Genomic DNA, 23,253 nt, shown 5'->3' on the forward strand with positions numbered 1-23,253 from the left:
TGGAGGTTCCTCAAGAAGTTAAAGATAGAGCTACCTTGGGATGCCTGGGTGGCTCAGTCAGTTGAGCATCTGCCTTTGGCTCGGGTCACGATCCCAGACTCCTGGGATCACGTCCCGCGTCGGGCTCCTTGCTCAGCGGGGAGCCACCTTCTCCCTCTGCCTCCCATTCCCCCTGCTTGTGCTCTCTCTCTCTGACAAATAAATAAAATCTTAAAAAAAAAAAGAGCTACCCTACAACCCAGCAATTGTACTACTAGGTATTTACCCCAAAGATACAAATGTAGTGACCCGAAGGGGCACGTGCACCCCAATGTTCACATCAGCAATGTCCACAACAGCCAAACTGTGGAAAGAGCCAAGATGGCCATCGATAGATGAATGGAAAAAGATGTGGTATTACCATCTATACCACATCTATACCATGTGGAATATTACCCAGCCAACAGAAAGGATGAAAATTTACCATTTACATCCACGTGGATAGAACTGGAGGGTATTATGCTGAGCGAAGTACACTAACCAGTCAGTAAGACAAAGTCAATTATCATATGGTTTCACTCATATGTGGAATATAAGAAACAGGCCAGAGGACCTAGGGGAAGGGAGGGAAAACAGACTGGGAAGTCATCAGAGATGGAGAAAAACCATAGGAGACTCTTAACTCTAGCAAACAAACTGAGGGTTGCCGGAGGGGAGGTGGGTGTGGGGGTGACATAATTCGGTGATGGGCATTAAGGAGGGCACGTGATATGATGAGCACTGGGTGTTACATAAAACTGACAAACTACTGAACACTACATCTGAATCTATGGATGTACTGTAAGTTGGCTAATTGAATTTACATTTTAAAAAAAGTAATAAATAAACCAAATGGAGTTGGTTTTCTGTTATTTACACCCTGAAACATCCTAAATGATATCCTGAGCGCATCAGCTCATTTCCACTTGCTTGAGGAGTAAGCTGAAAGGGGTAGGGTGTGGGTGTGGGTGTGTGTGTGTGTATGATGTCACCCAGCTGGGTTCTGAGCTCCCAGAAGCAGATAGATATTCTATTTTCTCTTTATATCCACTGACAAGGCTTACTGCTCTCTTGACTACAGTCGGTGCAAATCCTGTACAAACATGTCCCCCCCAGTCTCCCACGTCCATGTTCCCACATCCACAGACACCCATAAGGAAGCACATACCTTCGGCTACTCAAGGCAGCAACTCAACACAGAAACACACAAAGTACGCACTAAGGGACACAATTACCTGCAAACCCAGATTGTCAAGGAAAGCTGACCTATAGAGTTTTACAAGGGTGAACAGGCTCAGTTGTCTAAAATGGTGCTTTTCAAACAATGAATTGTGACCCATCCATGTCATAAAATCAATGTAATAGTTTGCAAATCACCGTCTTAGAAAATACAGTCAACTAGAGTAAACTAGAAAAAATCAGTATGGACTACATACTGTAAGAGTTAAAGACTGTTTCAGGAAGCTTTGGTCGAAGTATGTGTTCTGGGTATAAGTGTCATGAAAAATCTGTTCTCCAAACAAACAAAACAAAACAAACTCTTCAAGAAAGAAAGCAAACTGATGGTTGCCAGAGGTAAAGGGGGGGGGCGAAATTGGTGAAGGGGATTAAGAGTTACAATCTTCCACTTATATAAATAACTCACAAAGATGAAAAGTACAATGTCTGGAATATGGTCAAATAAAATTGTAACAATGCCCTACTGTGTGACATATAGTGACTATACTTAATCGTGGTGAGCGCTGTGTAATGTATACAGACTTGTCAAATCACTATGCTGCACACCTGAAACTGATATAACATTGTATAGATGGATTACTTCAATAATTAAAACAGAGACAATTGCTCTCTGTTAGTGCTTTGAGGAGCACCGTCCTCAAAGGCATCATCTAGTGCCATCTAGTGGTAAAAGCCACATCTGCAGTTGAAGCAAGAACCACAGACCAGTGATGAGAACAGTCCTCAAACATGGATGTCTGGTTGGAAGGAACATTCCAAATGACTGGCCAACCCTGACATCCGGTGCCAGAACCCTTCAACAACACCAAGCCACTCCCTGAGCACGCCCCACAAAGAAGGCACTCGCTCCACCACTCAGCGGCTCTACCTGCTGAAAAGCTGACCAAACTGCCTTCCTCTAGGAGCTCCTCCCTGTACTTCCTACTGCCCTCTCCTGGATGACAAGGAGCAGCTGCTGCATTCGCCCTCAGTTTAACACTATGGATCCAGTTCAAGCAATACCTGTCCAGTGTCTGCTAAGTGCCAGGCATTGGGGATACCGTGGGGAGCCCGGGAAGAGCAGACACAAAGAGACATAAGAGCTTATGCCAGATGAAGGACAACAGCATGGGGGATGGAAGGACCTGCACTAGAGAAGGTAAAAGGGAGGCCTCCCTGAAAAGGGAAGGCCACGTGGAGCCCCACAGAATCGGAGAGAGCTGTGCAAAAGGCATTCCAGACAGGACACACAACAGATAGAAATGCTCTGGGGCAGGAAGCGCCTTGGAATGTTCCAGTAGCAGAAGGCAGGCAGGGAGGCTGAAGAACAGCAGAGAAACAGGAGAAACATCAGAGATTTCTGGGGTGCATGGGTGTGTATGTGTATGTGTGTGTTTTAACTTCTCTTTGTTTTAGAATGTTTCTACACTAACCATATGCCGTATTTCATTCTAAGACACCATCAATTGTAAGACAGAAAAAAGAAGAAACACTGCCAGTTAGTCAGTGTTTTTCTTATTGCTTAGAATTCTAATTTTGTGTTTATGAAAAAGCCCTTTTAGACTTATTTGAACAGAATGAAAGGAAAAAGATGAGTGACATGGGTTGGTTAGGTCTTCCCTTTCAGGATATCTGGGAGTTTCCACACAGCATTGACCTTCGTGCAGCCAAGCACACTGGCGAGGCTGCGCTTCTGAAGAGATCGCCATCATCGGCTCTGAGATTTCTTTCCAAGCTCCTGACCCTCCAGGTGTAGGCTGTGTTACTGAGTCTTTCTTGGTCTGATCAGAAGGTATCGATGGATGGTTCTCGAACAGCAATTAGAATTTGTGCCCCTTCTTCAAATGGCCCCTAGATGGTACGTGGACTGAAGCAGCCAGGGGCTGTGAGTGCAGCGGTCCAACCACTCCACGAGGAAGACTGAGCACGTCCATGTGCACACGTAATGACAACTCTAACACGATGCTCCAGTGACTGCAGGACACACCAGGAAGAAATCAGGGGTGCCTGGGTGGCACAGTCTGTTGGGCAGCCGACCCCTGGTTGTGGCTCAGATTGTGATCTCAGACTCTTGAGATTGAGGCCCATGTCTGGCTTTGCAATGGGCGTGGAGCCTGCTTGGGATCTTTCTCTCTCCCCTGCCCTCCCCACCACTGCTCACACGTGTTCTCTCTCTCTCTCTCTCTCTCTCTCAAAAAGTTAAATAAATAAATAGATATTGAAATAAAATGCCAAGAATGAAAAATATCAGATTTAGAAAGACCTTTTAACAGTGTTCATTCAATCCACGATTGTCCTGAAATTTTCATGACATTCACCATGCACCTGCTCCATTTAATATTCCTTTATTTTACATTTTTTAAATATTTTATTTATTTATTTGAGAGACTGAGAACAAGCAAGAACGACAGCACAAGCAGGGGGAGTGGCAGAGGGAGAGGAAAAGGGAGAAGCGTGCGGGGAACCCGACATGCAGCTCAATCCCAGGACCCCGAGATCATGACCCAAGCCAAAGGCAGATGCTCAACCCACTGAGCCACACAGGGGCCCCTCAACAGTCCTTTAGATCAACTCACTTCTTTTAGCACCCAGGTGTGACGTGCTACCTAATATTTTCTTCTAACACACCCTGTAATCAATACCTTTGAAAATGTAACACATCTACCGGGGTGCTACCTAAAGTCACCTCACATTCCTCCCATGGGAAACGCGGATCTGGTCCAGCCACCTGTTCATTCAAGAAGCACTGACTGACTTTGCCCTATCGGCAGGAGTGTCACCTGCAACAGTGGGAACTTGCCAGGAGAGGTGTGACATGCCCTCCAGCGGGCAGTTCTTCGTCTGAGGGAATGGGAAGGCGCCCTCCCCGCTCTCCCAGCCAGTGAGGGTCGAGGCTGGGGCTGCTTCATTTCACTTCTAATCAACAGTGCTGAGTGCTGACTCCAGTGCCAGGCATTACTCCGCATGCTGGACAAACAGGAACACGTACAACCCTCGGAAGCAGCCTATGTGGAAGGCACCGCTTTACAGACAGAGGTCAAGGCTGTTTCCTCAAGCTGTGCAACCTTGCAGGAAACTTCATTCTATTGCTTTTCAAACCTACTTACCCACTTGGACTGCCATCCCTCCCCCAACACTTCAGTTGCGCAAACGGTGTCTGTGTGGATGTGTGTGTGTATTTATACGCAGGGTACGTACATATATACGTACCTACGATGTATATTTATGCAATTGCAAAAATCAATCCGATACTCTTCACATCGGTTTTCAAGTTTGGAATGTTAACTGCAGGCTGCATACTGGCCTGTAAGATATTGCTCTACCTCTCATTTTTATCGTTGTTCTTTTGCATGGACTAGTCTCAGTGTTTGGTTTCTATTTCTTGTTGGTTTCGTTCTTGGTTATAAATGGAAGGCAGGAAGCAAAGTCTTAAGGGCAATAAACTTTGTACCTACACAGACTTTGAGTCTGTTTTCCTTCTTGTGAGCGCCGTTGCTTTCCTCAGCGGATCCGCAAGGCCTAAAGTGTTAATCACCTAAGGAAAATACAAAACAAAAACAAAGAGTTTTGTCAGAGTTTATCACTGACTCAATCTCTTCATAATTAATTGGCCTGTTTAAAACATCCGGTGGAAAAAAGACAGTCTCTTCAATAAATGGTGCTGGGAAAATTGGACAGCTACATGCAAAAGAATGAAACTTGACCACTCTCTCACACCATACACAAAGATAAACTCCAAATGGATGAAAGACCTCGATGTGAGACAGGAATCCATCAAAATCCTAGAGGAGAACATAGGCAGCAACCTCTACGACATCGGCCAAAGCAACCTTTTTCGTGACACACCTCGGAAGACAAGAGAAACAAAAGATAAAATGAACTTGTGGGGCTTCATCAAGATAAAAAGCTTCTGCACAGCCAAGGAAACAGTCAAAAAAACTAAGAGGCAGCCCACGGAATGGGAGAATATATTTGCAAATGGCGCTACAGATAAAAGACTGGTATCCAAGATCTACAAAGAACTTCTCAAACTCAATACGCGAGAAACAAATAAACAAATCACAAAATGGGCAGAAGATATGAACAGACACTTTTCCAATGATGACATACAAATGGCTAACAGACACATGAAAAAATGTTCAAAATCATTAGCCATCAGGGAAATTCAAATCAAAACCACACTAAGATACCACCTTATGCCAGTGAGAATAGCAAAAATTGACAAGGCAAGAAACAACAATTGCTGGAGAGGATGTGGAGAAAGGGGATCCCTCCTACATTGCTGGTGGGAATGCAAGTTGGTACAGCCACTCTGGAAAACAGTGTGGAGGTCCCTTAGAAAGTTAAAAATTGAGCTACCCTATGACCCAGCCATTGCACTACTGGGTATTTACCACAAAGATACAGAAGTAGTGAAGAGAAGGGCCATATGCACCCCAATGTTCACAGCAACATTGTCCACAATAGCTAAATCATGGAAGGAACCGAGATGTCCTTCAACAGATGACTGGATTAAGAAGTTGTGGTCCATATATACAATGGAATATTACTCAGCTATCAGAAAGAACGAGTTCTCAACATTTGCTGCAACATGGACGGCACTGGAGGAGATAATGCTAAGTGAAATAAGTCAAGCAGAGAAAGACAATTATCATGATTTCTCTCATCTATGGAATAGAAGAACTAGGAAGATCGGTAGGGGAAGAAAGGGATAAAAAAAGAGGGGTAATCAGAAGGGGGAATCAAGCATGAGAGACTATGGACTATGAGAAACAAACTGAGGGCTTCAGAGGGGAGGGGGTGGGGGAATGGGATAGACTGGTGATGGGTAGTAAGGAGGGCACGTATAGCATGGTGCACTGGGTGTTATACGCAACTAATGAATCATCGAACTTTACATCAGAAACCAGGGATGTACTGTATGGTGACTAACATAACATACTAAAAAAAAATTAAGAAAAAAAACAAAACGGGCGCCTGGATGGCTCAGTCAATTGAGTGTCCGACTCTTGATTTCAGCTCAGGTCATGATCTCAGTGTTCAGGCTCCAAGCTCAGTGCAGACTCTGCTTGTCCCTCTCCCTCTCTCCTTCCCGCCCACTCTGTCTTTCTGTCTCTGTGTCTCTCTCAAATAAATAAATAAATAAATAAATAAATAAATAAATAAATAAAATATTGAAAAGAAAAAACAACGCTGTGCCTCAATTAACTAAGACTCATAGGCTAACGTTTCCTCCCAATGGAAGCTACTGGGATTGCCTTCTGGCTTCATCTAACAGCCAATTACTTCACAAGGATTAACAGGATATAAAATCTACTCTCTCTGTTGTAAGGAGTCCCTGAATAGTGGGCAAGACGTTAATGGAAAATGAACCAACATTCACAAGAGGGTGAAATAAGGAGAAGTCAATCAGAAAGTTCCGCGGTACAATGTCTCATACCTGACTTAAACAAACAAACAATAAAAAAAAACAGTTAATACAGAATAGAATAATAGGATACCATGGACCTGAATAATGCTAACATACTTCTGGAAAAAATAAAACACTTAAGAACATGTATTCTGAATATTTTCTCCCAGCCTGTCTTGCCTGCTCATGTTCTTAGTGTATCTATTTTTCCTTTGTAATTAGTGCTTTTTATGTTCTGTATACAAAACATTTGCCTACCCCAAGGTCATCAAGATACTCTCCCATGTTTTCATACAAAAGTTTTATGGTTCTAGCTTTTCTGTTTTTCAAGATTTATTTGATAGAGAGAGTGTGCACAGGGGAAGGGCCAAAAGTAAAGAATCTCAAGCAGACTCCTCACTGAGTGTGGAGGCTGACACAGGGCTTGATTCGACACGGGGCTTGATCTCATGACCCTGAGATCATGACCTGAGCCAAAATCAAGAGTTGGACTCAAGTGACTGAGCCACCCAGGCGCCCCCTGGTTCAGCTTTTATATTTAGGTTTAGGATCCATTCCAAATTAATGTGTGTGTGTCAGAACAAGGTACGGGTCAAGCTCCATTTTCTTTCCACCTGAATATCCAGTTCAAACAGAATAATTCATTAAAAAGACTTCCTTTCCCTCACTGAACTGACTTGACACTCTGGGCAAAAATCAATCAACAGTACTTGTGTTTGGTCTATTTTTGGACTCTCTATTCTGTTCATTGATCTATCTTTATGCCGAAGACTTTGATTACTGTGGCTTTGCTATAAGTCTTAAAATTCAGCAGGAATAAGCATTCTTCAACTGTGTTCTTTTGAAGACTATTTTGGCTATTCCAGACCCTTTGCCTTTCCATATACATTTTAGAATCAATCTGGTCATTTCTTCTAAAAAAGATGGCTACAAGTTTGACTGGGATTGCATTGTTTGCATGAATCAAGTGGTGGAGAACAGAAATCCTGATGACAGCAAATCTTCCGATGCATAAACAAAGCATATCTCCCATTTATTTCAGTCTTCTTGAATTCTTCCCAACAATGTTTTATTTTTTCTGTGTAAAGGTGTTTCATGTCTTTCTTGAGACTTATTCCTAGCCAGTTTGGTTTTCTGCTGTTGTTTTCGTTTTCTAAGTAGGTTCCACACCCAGCATGGAGACCAATGCAGGCCTTGAACTCACAACCCTGAGTTCAAGACCTGAGCTGAGATCAAAAGTCACATGATTCATCGACTGAGCCACCCAGTCACCCCAAAAACTTTACATTTTTTTTTAAAGATTTTATTTATTTATTCGACAGAGACAGAGACAGCTAGCGAGAGAGGGAACACAAGCAGGGGGAGTGGGAGAGGAAGAAGCAGGCTCATAGCGGAGGAGCCTGATGTGGGGCTCGATCCCAGACGCCGGGATCACGCCCCGAGCCGAAGGCAGACGCTTAACCGCTGTGCCACCCAGGCACCCCCACTTTACATTTTTTGATGCTACTGTAAATATTTTAAATTTTCATTTTCTTATACATGTATATTTACAATACATCTACGTGACAAAGAATTCCTATTCAGAATATATCATAAATTCCAATAAGTCAAAACCAAAAACAACAGGAACAGCAAAAATGGGCAAAAGACTTGAACTGACAGTTCACAAAAGATGTACGAATGCCCAATAAACACACAAAAAGGTGCCTAAGATCATTTGTCACCAGGGAAATGTAATGTGAAACCATAATGAGATGCTATCTCACCCTCACTGACAGCACAGAATGTCAACGAGGATGCTGAGCAACTGGGGTGTTACTATATTGCTGGTGGGAAGTGTAAACTGATAAACCACTCTGGAAATTAGTCTAGCAGTTCAATATATCCCCACCCTGTGACTAAGCAATCCCATGAAGCAATTTTGAGAGAAATCTAAGACTTCTATAAGAATGTTTATTATAGCCTATTCATAATGACCAAATTATTGGAAACAACAAAATGTCTAATCATCAGTTGAACAGATGAACAAATTGTGGTATAGGCACACTACATACAAAGGAACAAACTATTTTACACTGACAAAGACTCTCTCCTTGACCAAACTCTAGCCAGATTCCTCTGAACCCCCTTCTCGACAAGGCCTCAACCTTGGCTTATCATATGCAGACTGGGCCAAACACTAACATAGTTTCTAACAGCTCAAGACCCCAGCCCTAGGACAACGCCAGTCCCCCTTAGTCCATGACTGAGAAAACTCAAGGCATCTACTGTTTGCTCAGCCAACACTGAAAAGTCTGGCTCCTGTCTCCCAGTGAGTAAATGCAGGTGGTTTCACATGGAACAACGCCTTTCTCACTTTTTGTAATCTTTTACTTCTCTGACTTTATTCATACCTGGCCTTACTCCCTCATTCTCTCTTTAAAATGCCCTCTGTACAAACTGAGTTTGAGTTGAATTCATGCTGGACTCTTTTCCTGATTGCAGGAGTTATTGCTGATTAAAATCTGTCCTCACCACTTAAACTAGGATCTGGCTTTGTTTATCTTTGATAAGTGAACACAACATGGATAAATCTCAAAGAACACACTGAGTGGAAGAAGACAGAAGAATACATACCATTCAATTCCATTTACACGACCTACAAGATAAGGCAAATCTAATCTACCACAGATTCTGAAATCAGAAAATGACCAGTGGAGGTAAAGAGCCTAACTAGAAAGAGATACAAAGGAAACTTCTGGAGTTTCATATACAGTTCATATTTGGTTTTGGTGGTGGGGCACAGATATACACTTGACACTTGAACAACACAGGGGTTAAGGGTGCTGACACCTGTGCAGTCAAAAATTTTCATTTAACTTTCAACTCCCCAAAAACTTCACTACTAATTGCCTACTGTTGACCAGAAGCCTTACTGATAACATAAACAGTCCATTCACATATATTTTGTATGTTAGATGTATTATATATTGTATTCCTTCAACAAACTACACTAAAGAAAATATTGTGAAAATCATAAAGAAAATATGTTTACAGTACTGTACTATATTTATCAAAAAATCTGCAGAGAAGTGGACCCATGCAATTCAAACCCATGTTGTTCAAGAGTCAACTGTATACATTTCTTAAAATGCTCATCGAACTGAATAATAAGACCTGAGCATTTCATTTTACAAATTATCTCCTTTTCTCCCCTGCCCTCCCACCTCCATTTGCTTTCTTCCCTTTCACCTCTGTCTCTTAAGAATACTTGAGGTAATTTTTTTCTTTTTCTTTTCTCTCTTTTTTTTTAATAGGCTACACACCCAGCATGGAGACCAACGTGGGGCTTGAACTCAAACCCTGAGATTAAGCCATTCAATCCGACTGAACCACCCAGGCACCCCGACCTAGGGAAATTATAAAGGAAAAAAAAAAAAAGAGCCAAGAGAGATGTAGCTGACCCTTCAAATTCCCCTTTCAATATCCACCTACCCCTTCTTCCTTACTAAGAGGACCCCAATTTTGTTCAAGGTATCAATCTGCCCTGTGAGAAATTCTCCCCTCTCACACGTTCCTGCACCTAGAGGTAGGGCCACATGCTTAGTTCTGGCCAATGACATGTATGTTGAAGTCTACACCACAGGCTTCCTGAAAAGCTATTGCTTTCACAGACTTACACACATTTTGGTCAGTGTCCCTTTCTTTTCTTCCTTCCTGCAGTATAGCTGCTCAAATGAACTAAGAAAAGGGTGTTATTCCCTAGTACAAACCTATTCTTATTCTGAGAAGCAAGCTGTGGGAGCTCTCAATCAATTCACAACTAAGTAACTTTGCAAGTCAAAATGTTCATGCATCAAAATGAAAAAAAACAAATTCCAACTGGAAGTGAAGAAGACAGACACATGGCTGTGTTAAAATATATATAACAATTTAGTATCTAAGTGATGTTTCAAATCCATGGGGGATATAGACCATCACTAGATGTTGTAGGGACCAAAACTGCTACCTTATAACATACAGAATAATAAAAATAGATGAATGGTCTAAGCAGTAGGAGCCCAAACCATAAAAGTGCTAAAAGAAAATGTAGTGATTGAAAATGGTCTTTTAAAGCATTATCCAAAGCCACAAGCCATAAAGTTAGACTGTGAGATTTGGCACCATAAAGATTCAGAATGAAACGTATCATGAAATGTATGGTACAAGCTAAACTGAAAGGCAACAGTTTGAGAGAAAATACTGCAACAAATACAGAGGCAAAGGACTACTATCCTACATATAAAAAGTTCTTACAAATCAATGATAAAAATATAAATACCCAAACAAAAAGACAACAACCCAGTAGGAAAATGATAAGGAGAGAAGGCTCATGTGAAAAAAGTATCACTGACAGTGACCAACTAAAAATGCTCAGTCTTACTACTGATTATAAAAATATAAATTTAAGGGGCACTTGGGTGGCTCAATCGGTTAAGCATCTGACTCTTGATTTTGACTCAGGTCATGATCTCGGGATTGTGGGATCCAGCCCCAGTCAGGTTCTGTGCTCAGTGTGGAATCTGCTTGAGATTGTCTCTCTCCCTCTCCCTCTGGCCCTCCCCTGTGTTCACTCGTGAACAAGTAACTCTTTAAAATATATATTTGTATATGTATAAATATATATTTATATATATAAATTTAAACACATATACAAAATAAATATGTATATATAATAAATATATATTTAGATTTAAATATAAAACAGAAACATATATATATATATATATATATATATATATAAATTTAAAACAGGCATTATCTTCCCCCCCACCCCCGCATGTTGACAAAAAATTTAAGAGACTGAGAAATACTCTGTGATTAGCATCTTATTTACCATAGGTCAAAACAGAAACTGACATAATCACTCTTGAGGATCATTTTGCAGAAGCTCTTACCCTGAAATCCATCTCACCGGAAAACTCAAACACACATGCAAAAATATGTTCATCACAGCCCGATCTTAATAGCAAAATCATAGCCACCCAAATGACAAACAGAAGAATCATCACGTAAAGTACAACCACACTGTGGAATACAATTCGGCCATTAAAAAACACAAAAAACACTGTATGCACAGTATATTCAAATTAGGCTGAGTGGGAGAAATGTATTTACTTTTGTCATTTAAAAAGTTAATCCTTAAGGAGGGCCAGGTTGGCTCAGTCAGGAGAGCATGTGACTCTTGACAGGATTGTGATTTCCAGGGGCGCCTGGGTGGCTCAGTCCTTAAGCGTCTGCCTTCGGCTCAGGGCCTGATCCCTCCCTTGTGGGATCGAGCCCCACATCAGGCTCTTCCTCTGGAAGCCTGCTTCTTCCTCTCCCACTCCCCCTGCTTGTGTTCCCTCTCTCACTGGCTATCTGTCAAATAAATAAATAAAATCTTTAAAAAAAAAATTGTGATTTCCAGCCCCATGCTGTGTGTAGAGATTACTTAAACATTAAATCTTAAAAAAAAACTTAACCATTAAAAGAAAAAAAATTAGTATTCTAGATCTCAGACCACTGTTTTTCACAAATATTTGCCAAAATTTGATTTGTTCCTTATGGGAAAAATGGGGTGAGGGGACAAAAAACCCAGAAAATCCATGATTTATTTGACTTTCCCGATGAGCACGTTTGGCTGCCAATTTGTCCTCACCAGAATATTTTCATTCTAAACTGACATGTCTTCTCTGGGGAGGGAAAGCACCAATCCCCACCATCAGAATATTTCAGATCAAAAGTTCAGCCCTGCTCTCTGGGCAGAGCCAGGAAGATGCCATCAGTGAGCTGGAAAGGCCTAGCTAAGCCTTCCAGAAAATGCTACCTCTCCCAAGAGGTGATCCTCTGACCCACTTGCACCTCAAGAGTGACTTTTTTTGATGCAGTTGAAATCAGGTTAACTTCTGGAATTCTCACAATAGAATCTCAGTCTTCCAGCCCCTGGCCTGCTTTCTAAAACACACAGACCACTCAAAACCAGGGAAACAGAACATGGCAATTTTGAGTCCTCATCAGGAAATAGAACCTTGAGCATCTACATTCAGTTCCTCGTCACTCTGCTGGCTGAGGAATACTTCCTAGGGGTCTACAAGGCACGTGGCCCTGAGACACACACGGTCCCTCTTGGCACCATGATTCTCACGGGGGAGACAAACATTAAACAAGATGTCTCCATTGCGATGGGGCTGACTGCCACGAAGAAGATACATAGAGAACAGATAATGGGCTGGACCTTGTCTGCAGGTGTCAGGGGCCGCTGGAGGGAGCCGCATCCAACATGAGCCAGAAGGCTGGGGACCTTCTTTCACTCATCGGCCTCACCCACATCCAATCTGTCAGCACATCCCATCAGCTTTTTCTTCAACATGTACCCAGAACCTGGTCTGTGTTCATCACTTCCACCCCTACCATCCTGATCCAAGCCGGCAGCATCATGTCTTGGAATATTCCAGTAGCCGACTAATTGATCTCCCTGCTTCCACCCTCACTGTTCTCAACAGAGAAGCTGAAGTGATCCCATAAAACCCAAGTCAGGTCACCTCACTCTTCACTTCAAAATCCCCCAGTGGCCACCACCCCAGGTCCCTAAGACCCCATCTGCTATCTCCTCCTTCTCCCTCACTCTGGCCTCGTCGTTCCTGGAACGAGTCAGCCCAGCTCTCTCCACGGAGGCCTTCCTACTCCCCCTTCTCTGCCTGGGACACTGTTCCCACAGACACGCACAGGGCTCACTCCCTCACCTCCTGCAAGGCTTTCCCCAACGCTGTCCTCAGGGTGCTTCTCCGGCCATCCCAGCTCAGATGATAAAGCCTTCCAGCCCTCCTACAGCATCCAGCACCCCTGACACGCCGGACTGCTTGCCTCTGTGTTCCCTGGCGCTTCTCTCTCTGGAAGAAAGGCTCGCTAACAGCTCCACCATGGTCTGTCTGGGTCACATCTGGAACCACATGAGAACCGAGCCTCCGGCAACTGAGCAGGCATTCAGTAAAGACTGTGGAGTGACTGCATTCATCTAAGGGAAGATGAGAGCTCATGAGGCAAGGGGGGTGGGGGTAAAAGCATCTTGGGCAGCGGGAGCAGCCGAGCCGCCCCAAGGCCGGCGGGCACACTGGAAGGACTGACCAGATCGGGTAGGGCAGGGAAGGCGAGGGGGAAGCAAGACGGGAGAAGGAGGACGGAGCAGCCTTGCAGACACAGAAGGAACATCTGGGTCTATCTCAAACAGCAACAAGAAGCCAGGAAACTAGGCAGTGACATGATCGAACGGGCCTTCCACAAACCTCTGGCTTCAGGGGGAGACAGGGATTTGGGGGAGGCAGGAGCACCTGGAAGCTCAGCGAGCAGACTAGCAGCATGGCTCAGACCACAAACGACTGTAACTTGGACTGAGAGGGAAGAAGCAGAGGTGGAGAAAAGGACGTAGATTCCAGAAATATTTTTTTTAAAGATTTTATTTTACTTTATTTATTTGACAGAGAGACAGACAGCCAGTGAAGAGAGGGAACACAAGCAGGGGAGTGGGAGAGGAAGAAGAAGGCTCCCAGCAGAGCAGGGAGCCCGATGTGGGGCTCGATCCCAGGACTCTGGGATCACACCCTGAGCCGAAGGCAGACGCTTAACGACTGCACCACCCAGGCGCCCCAAAATTCCAGAAATATTTTAGCAGATAAAGTCACAGGTCTGGGTGAATGATCGCATAAGGGGGTGAGGAAGTCAAAGCAGAGTTCCAAGATGACTCCTCCCTTTTGCACGTGGGAGCTGGAGGACACAGTGGCCCCATTCACGGAGTTGGGGAGTAGCAGTGGCAATGAGGAAAATACAGGAAGGGGATCTCAAGCACACTTTTGGAAAGAATGGGTTTGAGATAATTATGAGACATTGGAATGCAGATTTCCAGTTGGCAGCGGGAGACCCACGGTTCCGTGAGAAGATCATGAAAAGCAAAGTGAGTCATGCCACACAGTGCAGATTCTCACCTTGCGGCTCATGGGGAATCAAAAGGTTTCCAGGAACACGTAACAGAAGATCTGGGATTCCAAAAGAATCACCTGGCCAGAGCAGGAGCACGTGGATGGGACAGGGAGCTGGACGTGAAGGACTTGTTGCAACAGAGCAGGTAGGAGAAGGGCCCTGAGCCAGAAAAGGAAAGGGGAACAGACTTTCCCTTGACTTTCCCTTGGTCACCAATGCATCTCCCACAAGGCTGCTGGGGATCCGTCTAAAGCAAACGCAGAGAATGTCAGCTCCCCCACTTGAAACCCTTCTACCTCCCGCATTTCGTTATCTGACAACTTCTCCAGAATTCTTGTTGCTACTCACTCCTCGACCCAGTGTCTTGTGCCCCTGACACAACCCTGTGCTTCAATGTCCAGGCTAGTTTCTTCTACCTGGCAAACACCTATTTGCCTTTTGAAGACTTCCCTCCTCTACTGTGAAGGAAGGAAAAGCAGCGGTGACATCGAGGAGGTCGCCTGGCACCTTGAGCCAGGCTGCACTGCTGGTAGAAGCGGGCCTGGGGCTCACAGGGAGGCCATGTGGTTCTCCTGTTGGACACAAACCATCTCGCAGAATAGCAGCACAACGTGACATAGCCAAGGTGATGAAGGGAGACAAAAAAGGACCACTTCCTCTTGTCCAAACAGACAAAAACCAGGTTGTCATGCCAGGTAGAAAATACCAATCATTCCTCTCTCCCAGCTGATACCAGCAAGTGCCTTCCTCCTGAACGACACCAGTTGTCACACTACTCATACCTCCTTCTAGAAAAGACTGATGGAGCTACCCAATCCCAGAACTGTCTCACCTCCAGTCGGCACGCAGTCTAGAGCACAGCTTTGTGTGCTTCTTTGAAGCACACCTGCTTCTTTGAACACTCCCCAAAACATCCACCCAAAGTCCAAATCCTGTAAGTTCTTTCTAACACCCTCTTTCTTATTCACCAGCCCCACAGTTCCCCATGATGTGGGTTTTGCCTCAGGATGAGTAACGAACCCACTGTGTTTAAGGACAGGTGTGCTTCCAGTGGCCTTTCTGGAGGATGCTGACCACTGTCACAGTAGGAAAGGATGGTTCCCGTTTTTAGAGGGACTCCTAGGTGTCCTGGGAGGCCAACTGGCTTTCTTAACGTTATTTTTTAAGGGTTTTATGACTGTAACCTAGGGCGGCAGGCACCAGCCTGACCCACAGCTAGGACATAACTAGGACTCCATAACTGCAACCAAATAATATTCAGAACAGAGGGAAATCAAGAGGTGCCTAGGTGGCCCAGTTGGTTCAGTGTCCAACTTCTGATTTCGGCTCAGGTCATCATCTGAAAGTCCTGAGATTGAGCCCCAAGTTGGGTTCCACACTCAGTGGGGATTCTGCTCAAGATCCCCCCCCCTTCCATCCTCTTCTGCCCCCGCCCATGCATGCTCTCTCTCTAAAATAAATGAATAAATAAAATCTGTAAAATAAATAAATAGTGGAGGGAAATCAGAAGTAGTAATAATAATTTATGGAAGGCTTCACTCTGTGCCGGATCCTGTACTAACTGCCTTGGACCTATTTCTCATTTCATCCTTACATCCCAAAGGTGGGTTACCATTCTAATCCCCATTCCAAAGAATGGACTGAGGCAGAAAGTGATTTCCCCAGGTAATGCAAGGAATCCCTACGTTATTAATAACATGACTTTCTGACAAGGCTTAAGGGTTTAACACACTACAGTGAAGAGGCAGATCACAAAACTTGAAGGACAGAGCCCTGGAAAATGTCCTCAAACATTAATTTATGTAATCTCCCAATCATGTTGCATGTTGTTCCGATGAAGGAAAGCCCAGTGCAAAAAAAAAAAAAACCTTGAAGGATTGCATCCCGATGGCACACATGCCTGGTCTTTAGAGCCTGAGACCTATCCCAGAAGATTCTGACTCAGTGAGTCTAGAGGAGGACCTAAGCATTTGTGTTTTCTTTAAAAAGCCCCACAGGCTCTGCTGATCTGCCCTCTGGGCTGGGTACAACTGCCTAGAGTCTCTGCAATTCCAAACCCAAACTTCCCTTACAATGTTGAGATGTCTGCAGACACAGGGGGGCACTGGAATCTAAGAGAAGAACAGAGAAATTATCAAAACTATCCCATGGAGAGTCAAGAAAAGGCAAGCTCTAGTTATACTACTTCTCTGTCCTTATCCTGTGTCTGAATTACTCTACGGTCAATTTACTTTTTTTTAAGTAAGCAACTTTGCAAAAACAGTTACCAACAAATATTAAATAATCAATAGTACCAATAAATTTTAAATAAACCTAATTGTAACATCGTACTGAAAAGTATTCTCTCTCTCTGATCACATCGATGGCACTTCAGATTCTCTTAGCAAATAACAGTCAATATGAGAAAAATTATTTCTAATTCAACAGTGTGACACACGTGGTCAACAGCACCTGAATGCTGGAGAAGAAATGAAGTTGGGTGGAAGCCATTAGCCTTCACAAATTTCACCACACACTGCCTCCAAGTCTTCAATACTTAGATATGTATTCATCTATTTCTTGAATCAACCACCACTAACACCTACTACATGCCAGACATGGCTCTAAGTGTTTTATTAATGTTAACTATCATTTAATCTTCACAATCATGTGTGAAGAGGGATTATCATCATCCCCATTTCTCAAATCAGGAAACTGAGATGCAGAGTGGTTTAGTAACACAGCTCATAAGTGGCAGAGCTAGGATCAGCTTGGCTCTGGACTCCATGTTTCAATCACTACGCTTAGTGTCCAAGAACCTACAAAAAGTGCAAGTCTTAACCCCAAACATTGGCTTTCCCCAACCTACAGTCCCTACATGGCCCCAGCTTCAAGGACATTCTCTCAATTCCTTTAACAGTTCACACTCCTCTCCTATTCTAAGGGAACACTCCCCCCCCCACATCCCTGTTTATTCTTAGCCGTCTGTTCTCAGCTTATATGATATCGCCTAAATTACAACCTCTAATGCACACTGTATTTCTCAGCACTCAAAGCAAAGCGGTAATTATGTATATCATGGGTAATTATTTGCTTCCTGTCTTTTCCAGCCAGGTGGTAACTACATCATGCACCATGCCAGTCCTATTTATCATGTGTTCCCCGTCACTGAATACCCACCACCCACCCAAAAGAAAGGGTCAACCACAAAGTACACTCTCAACAATTTCTGTTGAGTGAACCAATGAATGAAGTACACTCCAGCCTCGTGCTTTCCGACTTCTCACACATATCTGTGCTCACAACGCTGCCCCACTAGACCCCTAAGAATGTAGACTCTTGCGGCAAACATGCAAGAGCTCTGAAAAGTACTGGCTCTGCACACCAATATTACGTGCTCCTAGGCAGACCATGCCCCCCCTACACACACACACACACACACACACACACACACACACACACACACCCCTTGACTGGCCCGACCTCAGGTGCAGTGGGGATCCTGACAACCCCCAATGGAAAGTAACCTATTCAAGAGGGAGAACCTGAACTCCTCCTCCCCCATCAACACCGCACTTATTTGCTTCTCCTCGGTCTTGCAGACAGACTTTAGCCCCAAGAAGGCCAAGCCCCCGTCTGCCTGGTTCAGCGCCGGAGTCCCACTCACGCCATCCCCAGGCCCGGCGCACAGCACAGGTGAGGTAATTATCACCTCCACGAATGAAGCCCCGCTCTGGGCACTTCACACGTGTGAAACCCGGGGCGCACGACTTGACGGCTACCTTCTAGTGCACAAGCGTGTTCCTGAGACACAGGCCCGCCTCCCCCCCCCCACAAACCCCAGTCCCCCGGGGACGCCCCCGGGGACCCCGCGCTCCGCAGGCACCTCTGCACATAGAAGCATCTTTGCAAGTGCCGCGCACACCGTCGTCGTCGTCTGTGTCTGTCGAGGAGGAAGAACAGGAGGTGAAAGAGGGCGTCCTCAGGCTACTGGCCATGTCCGTGGAGGTTCCGGGATGCTGCGCACACCGGGAACACGGAAGAGGGTTCCGCAGGCGCCAGGGGAACCAGCCAGCCTCGGAGAAGGTAGGAGGGGTTGGTTCCACCGCGCTCAGCTGAGGCGGCTTAGGGACGCCGCATACGTCGGCTGCCCTGACAACCTTCCCGCTCATTGGCGACTCTGCCCAGACGCTGATTGGACAATTTCTCCGCCCCCTCAGGAAGGGTTCATTGGATTTAAAAAATATAGCCCCGCCCACTAAATGCAGAATCTCTCTGGGGGCGGGACGTAAAGGGAAACGGACGTAAAGAGCCACCGCAATGCATTCCGGGAATTGTAGTCATGGATGCACGGGGAGAGCACCAGAACATTTTCTGTCATTCACAGGAGGGGGAAGAGCTGCAAGATCCTCAGCATTGGGGCGAGGCGCAGAGAATCCAGCCTGAGGAAACAAGTGTTAGTGTTACATTGAGTCGGGGCTCAGTCTCAACCACTGAACAAATGTTCATGGAGCGCTGACTCTGCGCCAAGAGTTGTGCTAAGTAAGGGCTTTGCGCACATAATCGCCTTTCAAATGTGGAGGAAGGAATGTGCGGAAAACTGCTACAATAGGAAACTATGTAGTAGTGAAAGCGAACTAGAGCTGCCAGTTACAAGCATCAATGGCTGAAGTTAAGAAACAATATTCAGTGAAAGAAGGGAATAGAACATTTTTTAAAAGTTCAAACCAAGCAAAACGAATGTTTAGAGTAAATGCACATAAATGATAAAATACTATACAGAAGAAGAAAGGAATGAGGGGAGGGGAAACAATCACCACATCTGTGACATTTAGGGAATGGGGAGGGTAGAACACTGGAGGAGAAGGATTATATAGGCCCTTCAATCATTTCTCACGTTCGGGTGGTTCACATGTGTTTCATGCATATTTAAGACGTTCCTTATATATATATTTTGTACTGGACTTCTTAGAAAACATTTCCTAGAAAAATAAAGAAGTGCATTTGTATGTTCCATTTCTCTGTCAGGAGCACTGAATGGAGCTACTCAAACTTTAAGAACTCACACACACACACACACACACACACACACACTAACAATAAAATGTCAGGGTACATATCTTAGGGCAAGATCAGATCTCAAAAGCTTACTTAGTATTTAATGGAGGGACAAGAACTCATTGATACCCAAAGTAGAAATGACAGTGGAGAAGGCTGAGCTTAGGGAGGCTTGCCAGGGGGAGTGGTGAGATCAAATACACCACTTTCGTTGAGTGGTCCTCTGCCAAGAGGGTAATGCAAACCACTGAATGAGCACAGTCTCCTACCTTGGCAGTGGACACATTCCATGGGTGTGAGTAAGTAGTAAGTGTGAAGGGCAAGTAGTATAAAGTGTCAATCCCATAGGTGTGGATGGTGAGGCTGAGAGTAATTGGAAGAAGGTGGAGGCAGATATATTGATGTGCCTCTTGTCGTTTTCTAAGCAAAGGACACCTCTGTTCTGCAGAAAAAAAATCTGATTCAGAGGACACTGGTCCGTTTTTCACTGAGGGCCACGCCAAAGGCTTCCTGCAGGCAGGCCCAACTCCTTTAGAAGTTGCTGATGAAGGAGCTAGACCTTTATGACACGGGAGTGGAGTTTGTTACTGGCTAGTTCAGGCGTCTCACTCAGGCTGTGCGATGCCTCCAAAGAGGAGACTATACTGGGGTAGTCCTCAACTATGTCATGAGACAATGTCAGAGAACGTTCACTGCCAGCTCATCTGCATCCTCTGACAAAGTCAAGGAAAGAGAATCTGAAATGTAAAACCCCTGTGGACATTCATATTGGAGCAAAAAGCAGGCATTAACCATGAAACTTCTCCGCAAGAGGCTAAAGTAGGCATTTGGTGTTCTGTCTATCCAGCATTCTTTCTTCTACAACAGCCTGAGTTAATGATGAAGAACTAAACCCTCCTTTCAATCCCTGTGGATCAGATGAGGCTCCTCGCCTGAAACATGGTGAAACTTACCAAGGCCTGGCCGGTCACACACACAAACACCCTCACCATACTTCAGAGCTGGGGAGGGTGGTGGTGGGTTTGTCCAATCAGAATGAATGCCAGGGTCGAACGGGAGGGAGTGGCTAGGCTAGAAGAGCTCTCTTTTTTGCTGGACTGGAAGGATGTACTTACAGAGTTACTGAGAACCATCTTGCCACCTCATATAGGCTGACAATGATGCTAATGGGAAGGCTAATGGAGTCTGGAGCACTGGATGCTCAGTTAGGGGTGACCCCGGTTTGCAGTGTGGGAGCTGACGGGACAATCCCAGGAGCCTGTGGAATTGATGGATCAGGAGGATCTCGGCTCAGAATGATGAAAGTAACTGACACCCAGCGCTTGGAGCTTGCATCCTGAGCTGGGCACAAACGATCCCTCCTTTCCCAACAGCACCTGGTGGGACCTCAAACTACCATCTTCCTTCCCTGCTGGTGCTCTTTTCTGAGTCTGGGGCCTATGAGCTCATCACAGCTTTAAATGCCTACAGTCCGTTGAAAGGCTATCTTTCCTCAGTTGAGTTGCTTTAGCACCTTTTTCAAAATCAGTTGGATGTATTTGTGGGGACGATTTCTGGGCTCTTTGTTCTGTTCTATTGATCTGTGTGTGTGCCCTGCAGATGACACACTGTCTTCCCAATTATAAGTATCTAATAAGTTTTGAAACTTGGTACACTGTATGTTCCCATTTTATGATTCTTTTATTAAATTGTTTTTGAAACTACTCTAATTCCTTTGTCTTTCCACATTACGTTTTTGAATAATCTTATCTATCACGACAAAAAAGGAAAAAAAAAGAAAACCTTACTGGATTTTACAGCAATTGCATTAAATCTCTCTATAAATCTGGAGAGAGGGGCGCCTGGGTGGCACAGCGGTTAAGCGTCTGCCTTCGGCTCAGGGCGTGATCCCGGCGTTCTGGGATCGAGCCCCACATCAGGCTCCTCCGCTACAAGCCTGCTTCTTCCTCTCCAACTCCCCCTGCTTGTGTTCCCTCTCTCGCCGGCTGTCTCTATCTCTGTCAAATAAATAAATAAAATCTTAAAAAAAAAATCTGGAGAGAGTTAACATCTTTACTACGCTTAATCTTACAATTCACGAGTATTGTGTATCTCTCCATGTATTTGTATCTTTGATTTCCTTTATCAGTGCTAAATACCTTTCAGCATGTGACTCCTGGACATGCCTTGTTAGATTTATCCCCAAGTATAGTTTTATTACTAATTGTGAGTGTGTTTGATTGTGGTGCCCACATGTTCATATCTAGTATATAGCAGTACAACTTACTGTATGTGTTTATTCTGTGTACTGTTTCACCGTGAAACTCCGTTATTAGTTCTAAGAAGAATTAGATTTTCATACCCTCTTGTGGCATAAGCCTGAAATTAAGATTCCATACTAAGGGCTGTCTTGATGCCTGGGAAAATCAAGGAGGGGCTCAAATGGCCAAATGCAAAGTAAGGTCTCCTAAACAAAAACCCTTCTCACCACAGGGACCAGACATGGTGCCTGTTGATTTTTGAGGAGCAGCATTCAGTTCCCTAGAAGCCCACTAAATTCTTCAAGCAAGCCACTCATACCCTCCCATCAGAACCAGGACTTGCAGCCCCCCTCCACCTTTAGGACACAGTCTTGCCTTCCAAGCCCCTGCTTATTCTCTGTGTTCCCAAGAGCAATCCCTGTGCAGCCCTGCACAGTGTGGGGGATCCTACCCCTGAACTGTGAGCATATGTGACTAGTGAACTGCTGTCAATCACAGCTGTCGGGTGTCAGGTGATCCCCACAGGTTTGCAACAGGAAGCTCTCTCTCACCAGGGAACTGAGGAGAAGGTGAACAAAACAAGTGGCATCACAAACAAGGTGGCCCACCTTAACTGAGGACATGGGGACAGCGTGAACTGTTCCTTTGTTAGCTAACTAGCCTCAGAGGTGACAAGCACTATCTGGGAGGGAACTGGCCATCGCTGGCCAGCTTGTGTGTTAGCTCCTGTTCTGTTTTTCAAATGGAAGTCACCATCCGTTTCCAAACTAATGTCCCATCTTTGCCAACAAGGTGAGAACCAATGTGAACTGACTGTATCTAGGCGTGAGGTGCCATGAATGTGACCTGCATCTGGCCTGTATGGGTCTCCAAGACTCCCTGCTGAGGTCCGCAACCACACATGCTGACTGGTGTGCTTGAGTTCCACCGACTGGGAGCTGGGCCAGTGCTGGGGCAGACATGCAGATCCTGTTGGGGAAAGCGCACCCCAAGCACAGTCCTGGGGATGACCCTCTCTGGTGTTGGTGGAAAGGAAGGAGACCACGACCCCAGGGAGACATAAGAATGGCTCCGTGGCTGCCTCATGAGCACTGTGGTTCAGGCAAAGGGAGTGGCCTTGCCTGTCTCCCAAGCTACCACTCCTTTCCCTGTTACCCTGTGTCCTCCTGAGCCCTCAGAATTTTGAGGTGCACATCCATGGCAGCCCAGGGCCCAGGAGCTGATGAGAAACACAAAAGTGGGGGGGGGGTGTTTGGTGTTCCACTTCTCTCCCAGTGCAACCCTCTCAGCCACACACTTGCATTTCTCTTAGTGTTGTTACTTCCCAGCCTGTCGAGGACTCTAGATGTGATCGAG

At 44.9% G+C, this 23,253-nt stretch overlaps 1 long non-coding RNA gene across 3 annotated transcripts in view; it reads right to left on the bottom strand.

The window, feature by feature from the left end:
* Positions 1-18,802, bottom strand: part of LOC130544363 (uncharacterized) — a 31,889-nt gene extending 13,087 nt beyond the window's left edge. For all 3 annotated transcript variants that reach the window (XR_008960589.1, XR_008960588.1, XR_008960590.1), the window contains exons 1-2: positions 18,486-18,802; positions 4,692-4,771 (exon numbers count right to left, since the gene is read on the bottom strand). This is a non-coding gene — a long non-coding RNA (uncharacterized LOC130544363). The remainder of the gene's footprint in view (positions 1-4,691; positions 4,772-18,485) is intronic.
* Between the last annotated feature and the right edge of the window lie 4,451 nt (positions 18,803-23,253).

Source organism: Ursus arctos, unplaced genomic scaffold (genome assembly GCF_023065955.2).
Source record: "Ursus arctos isolate Adak ecotype North America unplaced genomic scaffold, UrsArc2.0 scaffold_2, whole genome shotgun sequence".
Classification (NCBI taxonomy): domain Eukaryota; kingdom Metazoa; phylum Chordata; class Mammalia; order Carnivora; family Ursidae; genus Ursus; species Ursus arctos.